Raw genomic sequence first — 8340 nt, forward strand, 5'->3', positions numbered from 1 at the left:
CAGAGGCTGCCTGCCAAAGCAACAGAAGCCTTCAGACAGAATGTACAATCTCCTAGGCCAGGGCTTAAACGGAACAATCTCGTCAAAGTGAGAAATCAGTTTAAGCCTTGTATAGAATGGAGCTTTTGAGTGGAGGAACACTAATAAATCCAGCAGTGCCCCCTGGCAATTCATAACTAACAGCTAACAAGTGCGTGTGGATGTGTGCGTGGTGCTCTTGAGAAATGAGAACATTTCCACTCTGGTGCTTCTCAATTTTGAAGTGAGAAAGGGTTAGGCTTGAATTTCCATCCTTGCTGTTGATGGAAGAGATAACCAACAGCAGAGGGTTTGAAGAGAGCTGTGACTGCAGCTCCACCTCCTGCAATTTGCAGCCTTTCAGCAGCAACTCGGCTTGTCCTCCACTTTTTAATGTTCATCTCTCATTAATTAATGGGTGAGAAACTCCCTCCCCCTCCCCCAAGCACAGGGGTGCTTCAGAAAAGAAGACTTGATTTAGAAGAGTAAAGAACTGCTGGAGTTGACTTGGAAGTTTGTCTGAGGATGAGGATTCCTTGCATTACGTCACATATATCCTGCCCCTTTGTGCAGTATGACTTCACCTCTGGATTCTGACTCTTAAGAGCCCATTCCCGTCACTCATTTCTTACCTGTTTCTGAGGAACCTTTGCATCTTTCAGCCTGGTGTGCAGGTAATGAGAAATCATAGTTTCCCCACTACATGCCTGAGCTGACATGAGGCACAGGCTGGGCAGCCTAAAACCCTGAAGAACTGCTTCCATTCATGGAAGCAACAAGGCATCTTGCTATGGCCGGGACCAGCTGGTGTGGTGGAGCCTTGCTGCAGAGTCACCCTGTGGTGCTTTTGCCTCTTACTAGGAAGATGTGGGGGCAGGACAGGGTGACGACAGTTGGGGCTGTGTGGGTGTCCCGGTGGAAGGGCCGCATTGGCTCTGCCAGTGTGCTTGCAAAGCCCTGGTATCACTTCCTTACCCACCTTGGCAAGCAGCAGCAAGGCCTGTTTAGGGAAGGTGGCTCCATGATACCCCCATCTCAGCCCCACTGAGCTGTCCACTCCTGCCAAAGTCTAGTTTATTAGTGACAGTCAGGTGCCACCTGTATCATCAGTACCAGTAAATGGATATCAGTGCCAATACATGGATTCTGTTATGACTTATTGGTACTCATGGTAGAGCTGTTGGTTGACTTTCACTAATAAACAATTCCGAGGAAGTTGCCTTATACACAGTCAGACCATTGGTTTCTCTCGAACAGTATTGTCTGCTCATGCTGATTGGCAGTGGGTATCCAGGGATTCAGACAGCTTTATCTGGAAATGCAAGATGATGATGATGATAATGATAATAATGAAATACCAGGGATTTGACCTGGGATGCTCTGCATGTAAAGTATACAGCATTCCACTGAGCTATAGCCCTTAATGTGAGTAGTTGGCTTGTGTGAACTGCTGCAATCCTACACCCACTTACCTGTGAGTAACTCACTGGGTGAGCTCACTGGGACTTACTTCTGATTAGGCATGCATTGGATTGCACTGTGACTCATGCAAAATCACTCTTTCTCTTTGGCAAAGAGGTAGAGGCCCACTTCCCAATTTATCGGATGTTCCCAGCTCCAGTGTTCTTCTACTCTCATAAGTCAATCTCTTGCAGGACTGCAGCTTATAGTTCTGTCCAAGTCCAGGGGTGGGCAAGCAAGAGGGAGAGAAAGAGATGTTGTAAAATCCTGCACCCATGATTCTACACACAGTGGGACCTGCTTCCAAGTAAACATGTACAGAATTGCAGTCTTCATGGTTAAATGCTGGGGTGTCACCTGAGTTGGCCAATTGATGATGCCAAAGCTGGATATGAGTTTTAGGCTGCATGGATGCCAATATTCTCACAATGACACCCACCCACCCAAAAGCCTCTTCTACTGACTGAAAGTGAAGGCTGGGCAGGTTTTTAAGGCAAATGTTTATACAACTGAAATTGGAGAAAAATGAGGGCAGGATCAAGCTAAGCCACATTGACTTCAGTGGGAGAGAATGAAGCCCAGACCTGCCTCTGAGATCTGTGGGGCTTAATGGGCTTGATTTTCATGGGATTGCACTCTGATAATAAATGTTGTGGGGGTTTTTGTGGTCCCATGTCAGATAACATTCCTAGAAAGCTGGGAAGGACTCTCCACTGGTGTCTCACAAAGCCATTTTTATCATGTACTGTTTTCCCCACATTTATTTGCTTTTTTTCTTTTATTGAAAGGAATGAAAATAGAACGTCTGGCCAAAAAAAAAGCCATCTGGCTGTTGAATAGGGCCTGATTTTCAAATGAACTCAGCTACCATTATTTGGTCTAGATTTCAACAGAGCTGCTTGGTTCCTTTTCATTAAATGTCCCCAACTATTTTTAAAATCTGGCGAACAGGCCAAAAATGAGAAACGAAAACCACGGAAAGCTCTCCACTTCTGCTATGACTCCCTCCGAAAAGGTGTTGGAGGGAAAAACAGGAGGGGAACTCTATAGAAAACCTAGATTTTGGCTCAGTCCTGCCATATACTGTGAGCCAAAAGGTTTTTTGGGTTTTTTTTGCTTCCAGTACCCAGGACTGTTCCTGCTTAAGCTAGTTACAAGTGCATCTATAATTACACTGAAGGACTCCACTCAGGTGCTTGCATGGTGGTAGCACTTTATTACACGTCAAATCCCATGCTGTTTTACAACATAGTTTCTATGGTTACTCGTCGCCACCCTCTGTAACCCGCAGAGCCCACAAAGGGACGGGATTGCATTTCACAGAGGCAACTCAAACCGCCGTGTACGGAAACTGTTTTAGAAACCGACACGAGGCTAAGCGCTAACCCCGCTGTGCGGCCCTGCTTGCAAAGCAGCTGGCACCATGGTGCCAGGAAAACACAGAAGGTCAGCCAGAGGGTGTGAGCGGCTGTTGGACCTTGGGATGCCCACCTGGAGCTTTTGACAAACCAGCCTCTCACCTTGTTTGTCAGGGAAAGCTCACACCTGCCAGCAAATGATGGGAGCTGAGGGAGCTGGGGAATTAGGTGGTTTCGTGCCTCCCTCACTTTCCCGAGCCAGCCCTTTTCAACCATAGCCCATTACCTCATGAGGAGAGAGTGAGAGAAATGCAGGTGTGTGGTACGCTTTGTAACAAACTGGGAATCCGGCAGGTGTTCAGAAGGGGATAGTGCCGTAGTTCAGAGATAATGCAGGCAGAACAAGGCTTTTTTTTCAGCCAGACGTCACCAGAAATCAGTTCCAGCACCTCTCAGGTGGGCGCCATTGCCAATATAAGAGAACATAGTGAGCTCCAGCACCTCTTTTTCTAGGAAAATAGCACTGATGCAGAAGATCCCAGCTTCCACCCCTGGCATCTCCAGGTAAGGCTGCAAATGTCCCCTGCCTGAACCCATTGAAAACTGCTGCCTGTCCATGAGAGCAATACTGAGTTAAATGGACCAATGGTTTGATCTGGTGTAAGGTACACAAATGTACCGACACAAAGTCAATGCTAGTCTTGCACTGGCATCTCTTGTGCAACGAATGCAGCATCTCTCCTGCCCTCCAAGATTCTCACTGCTTGGGGCAAAAAGAAGAAGAAGCTTAAACCACTCTCTCTTTCTGTGGCCAAATTCACAATTGCCTCTTTCTACTCCCTCCCTCTTGGCATGTGCTTTCCTGGACTGAAGAACAAAGGCCTCATGTAGCTGTGGCCTGCATCCCAAGCCAGCCTCTGTTTCCCAGTAATGAGCATTGATTGTTAGTGCCTAAGCCACCAAACAGTACAGTGTGGCTTGTGGCAACATTAAAAGAGGAAAAGAAAAGGTAGCATTGTAATTTAGTCACCAAAAACACAGTAAAAAGTGATTATTAATACAGTGAATCATCTGTGATGAACCTTTACACAGAAATCTTGAAAACTTGATTGAAAAGAAAAAGCATTCACCACATGAAGATTATGCTAATTACTGTTGTCCCTTGGCTGAGTAAATGGGGATTCCAGAGGAAGTCCAAATTTTCCCATGCATTTTCAGGATAAAACCCTACTTCAGAGGAGCAAGGGTGGTAAGAATAACTGCAGCAGAAAGCTTTGCAATCTAGTGGTTAGAGTATCAGATTCAGACTAGGGGCAGATGAATCCATCAGTTTCAGTTTTTCATTTTCCAAATCATAAATACAGTTGTTGGCCATGTTTCCACATTCATTGTGATTGGAAAAACCCACAAATGTCATCATGAAAATTCAACAGCATTTTAGGCTATATATCTCCTAATATACTTATTTCTGCAAGCAATTGCTACTAATATGATGCATTTTGTGTGCTATTTTAACTAATATATGCCCTTTGTACACACTTTTGCCTATTCCCCATCTTTGTACCTATTTTTCAGTTGGAGAAGTACACCACAACATTTGAAGGAAATGGGAGTTGTGGGTTTGGGAAATGGGAACTGAACAAAACCTTTCCCCCATCCTTAACTAGAACTGGAGAGAGCCAAGTTCAAATTTTGTCATGGCCATGAGGCTCAGTGGGTGGCTTTGAGCTAGTCACTATCTTTCAGCCTAACCTGCCTTGCAGGACTGTTGTCAGGATAAAAGGGGAAAGCATGTACGCCACCTTGAATTCCCGTGGAAGAAAAGGAAGAATATAAATGTAATAAATTAGCAAAGGTCTCATCAGAAGAACTGTGTCTAGGCCTGGCCCAATAAACCCAGAACAAAGACTGTGTGCACATACATGACTTCCCCAAAGAATTCTGGGAACTGTAGCTTTTTAAGGGAGCTGAGAACTGTAGCTTTTTGAAGGTGAAATTACGGTTCCATAGATTCTTTGGGGAAAACCATGCGCTTTAAATGTGAGCTAAATGTGCTCTAGACGTATGATGTGGTTGTGCCCGTAGTGTATTTCAACTTAAATTATAGCAATTATTTGTACGTTTGCACCTGTACATATAAATTAGAGTATTATTTCAAGATCAAAAGCTGGAAAGAATTGAACTTTGCATTTCAGTGTTGGCATCTCCACCCCCTACCCAAACATTTAAGTTACTCTGCTCATTTTATCAGTCAGATCTAGAAAATGGTGATTCCTGATTTGGCGTGTGTTTGTATGTGTGTGCCATGCATAACTCAGCCGAGTATTTTAACATAAGCTGATCTCTGGGGATAAATTGAATGAGCTATTGCTGGTTCTCAGCGCACTCACGGTTGCTGCTCCCAACTAAAGTTCACATGCGGGAACCATGAGTGCTCATTATCAATTACAGAGATTGTTCCCATTGTGAAAATTCTCAGGCTGCAGGAGATCTAACATTCTTTGCACTTTGTTCTGCAGATCTATTGTGATGTGCCCTTTTCAAGCCGCAGCCAACTGCATCGAAATCTTGACTGACACATCTTATCTGATACGGCTTGCTTTTCCACTAGCTGCTTTTTAGAGTGATAAATGTCAGAAGTTTTGGAGTTTCTTGTATCGGAGTGTTCCATCTGAGGCTTTGAGGCAGGCAATTATCCCCGGATCCACAGGACTTTGTGATGCATTCTGGGCCAAGGCTTGTTTTACAGAGCCTTCAAAGGTTCACACAACGGCAAGGATTGGGGGAAAGCCTGCTCTGGTTAGGGAATGGAATAACAACCAAGATTAAAATAAGGATTCCCCCATTTAAATTATTAAGACTAGATGTGATTTGAACAGAATCATCATTGAAGTCTGAACCAGAGATAGAGATGCTTAGCTATAGCTCTTCCTTTTGTGTCCTGGTCCAGCAAAAGAGACGCTTGAGTGACAGCTTTTCTTGTGTGCAGTTTTTCTTTCTGGAATAAAGCATGCTTGCACAGATGGAATGTTGATGAACATGGTGATGCAAATCTGAAAGAAAACTGTCCAGTGTGATCTGGGATGCACATTCCCATCTGAATACCCTCCAACGTTTCTCCAATAGTAATAGGGACTTTGAATGATAATGAATAATGATGATGATACCCCACCCCCCTGACTGGCTTGCCCTAGCTGCTTTAGGCTGCTTCCAACATACATAAAAACATAGAGCATTACACATTTAAAAACTTTCCTATACAGGGCTGCCTTCAGGTGTCTTCCAAAGGTTGTGTAGTTACTTATCTCCTTGGCTCTGGGATCGCATAACTCCATGCCCTCCAACATTTCTCTGATGAAAATAGGGACATCCTAAAGAAAAGCAGGACATTCCAAGATCAAATCAGAAACTAGGATGGTTTCTGTAAATCCAGGACTGACCCTGGAAAATAGGGACATTTGGAGGGTCTGCACCTGCTGTTTTTTGAGGGATGGGACTGTGGACAGCACTAAAGCAGTATCATGCCCTGAGGGGGGTTGGAGGCCATTTTGAAACACAAATCCCCACAGCCACTGGCCAGAGAAGCAGCAGCCTCAGGGAGCTTACTTTCTTCTCCCTGCCAGAAACACTTGGTTCCAACAGCCAGGGAGGAGCCAACCTGTCATTTTTAGTTTCTCTCAATTTCTCATTTCCTCAGTCTTAAGTTCAGTTCTGCACATTAAGTTCGGTTCTCCACGTTCTTTCCTCACAATGTGTTCTGGGTTTCCCCCAAAACCTCCAGAGCCAAATTGTGTTTGTATGTGTTCAGGGGACATGCGGGGTAAGGAGAGGAGAGAAAGTCCCATTGCACAGACAGAAGTCCTGGCACTAATGGGACTACTTCATTGGGTTCAATCCTAAGCGTCAGAACTGGATAACTCTAACCTTGTTTAAAAGCTGCATTCCAGACAACTGCTTCATTGAAGGGAAAGAGAATCAACTTTTAGATTCATAGAAAAATCCTTCGTTTTTGGTTGATGCTAAACTGTGATGCTCTCTTAAACTGAGATTTCAAACAAAAAATAAGAGAAATGACAAAAATACTAAGGTTACAATCCTACTTCTGAGCAGATGCATACAAAATTGTGCAGGAAATGGTCAAAAGATCATGGCAACGCTTGGGCACTATTGACTAACTTGTCTTCATTGCAGCTTACAGGTGGGGGACTCCTGTCCTTTGTCATCATGTTCCTATAGAGGAGCATTCTTGACAGCTGTGATTATCTCCACAGCTTTGTTAAAACTTCATGGCCATGTCAAGAAATTGACTGTCAACCTTATGCCTGCCTCCCAACTTCTCACTTGAATCACCGAGTGTCAAAATGGGGCAACACATTGTCAGTATAGTTCATAATATTCTGGAAAGGTATTTGACCTGATTAAAGGTTTCCTCCTCCCCATCTGCTGTCAAAGGAAACAGGGAGGAGGGGAATCCTTTTCTATTGACAAGAATCAAGACTCTGCCTTGGGAAATTAGGGCTCCATAAGCACGATGCTCTAATACCATCCATACTTTATTATTGTTTGCATTAAGAATGCATGCTTAGGTGGATATAGCAGACTATAACTAGCCTCCCAGCATGCTTTATCTAAAGGATGCCTGTGCCTTGAAAGGGATTATCACTAACATTTCACCCCACCCCACTTGTGATTCTCAGCAGCTGGTAATCAGAGGCATACTGCACCCAACAGTGGAGGTAGAAAATAGCCCGAAGTACTGGCTGCTGAGATGGGGTGGAGCTTTCTTCCCAACACTGATGTTTCTGCAGCTTACTTGGTCAGGACTGGAGCATAGCAGGTTAGGACTGCATGAATACACAGGTGCTTTAGCCGGTGTATCTGTGCAACTTGACAATGCTCTGCCCCAGCCCTGTCTAGGTAAGCTGCAACAACATCTGTGTTGGGAGGGTAGCTCCATGGCTGCACACCACCACTCCAGACAGTACTGGCCCCAATGACAATGAACCTGCAGCAGGGAAGCCTACATACCTAAGCATGTAAGTTTCCATGCACTCTGGAGCACAGATTGCAAGGGATCCCTGAACATGTAGAGGTCCACATGCATAGACCTCTGCAGCTCTGATGTCCCCTCCTAATGCATGGAAATTGGGGCAGGGCAGGAGAAAATGTGCAATGTGAAAGAGCTACTGCCCCTGTCAAATTCATGGCGTTCATTCTCCTCACCTGCATAAGAAGTGGTGTATTCCATTCAAGTAGTTAGATAGTCAAGAGCAACATCACTGCAGGAACTAACCTCTGATTTTCCCTAATGCCATGTTTGGTTGTGTGGTGCGCCCTTACTGTAATTGTAAAGATGCTTGATTGAATTAAACTCTCGTTCTGGAAGATGTTGCTGTGAGCTTTTTATGGGAAGGCATGCAATAATTTAAAGGGATTGTTGGATGATATATCTCCTCCAAAATCAACGAACAGTTTCTACACTTGTAGGACTGCCAACTGGCCA

At 44.6% G+C, this 8340-nt stretch overlaps 1 long non-coding RNA gene across 1 annotated transcript in view; it reads left to right on the forward strand.

Annotated features, from left to right (window-relative positions):
- Nucleotides 1-5996, forward strand: part of LOC309525477 — a 45431-nt gene extending 39435 nt beyond the window's left edge. The window contains exons 3-4 of the long non-coding RNA XR_014216328.1: nucleotides 3257-3401; nucleotides 5357-5996. This is a non-coding gene — a long non-coding RNA (uncharacterized lncRNA). The remainder of the gene's footprint in view (nucleotides 1-3256; nucleotides 3402-5356) is intronic.
- Nucleotides 5997-8340: the final 2344 nt, after the last annotated feature.

The sequence above is a fragment of the Podarcis vaucheri genome (assembly GCF_965113315.1).
Source record: "Podarcis vaucheri genome assembly, chromosome: 2".
NCBI lineage: Eukaryota > Metazoa > Chordata > Lepidosauria > Squamata > Lacertidae > Podarcis > Podarcis vaucheri.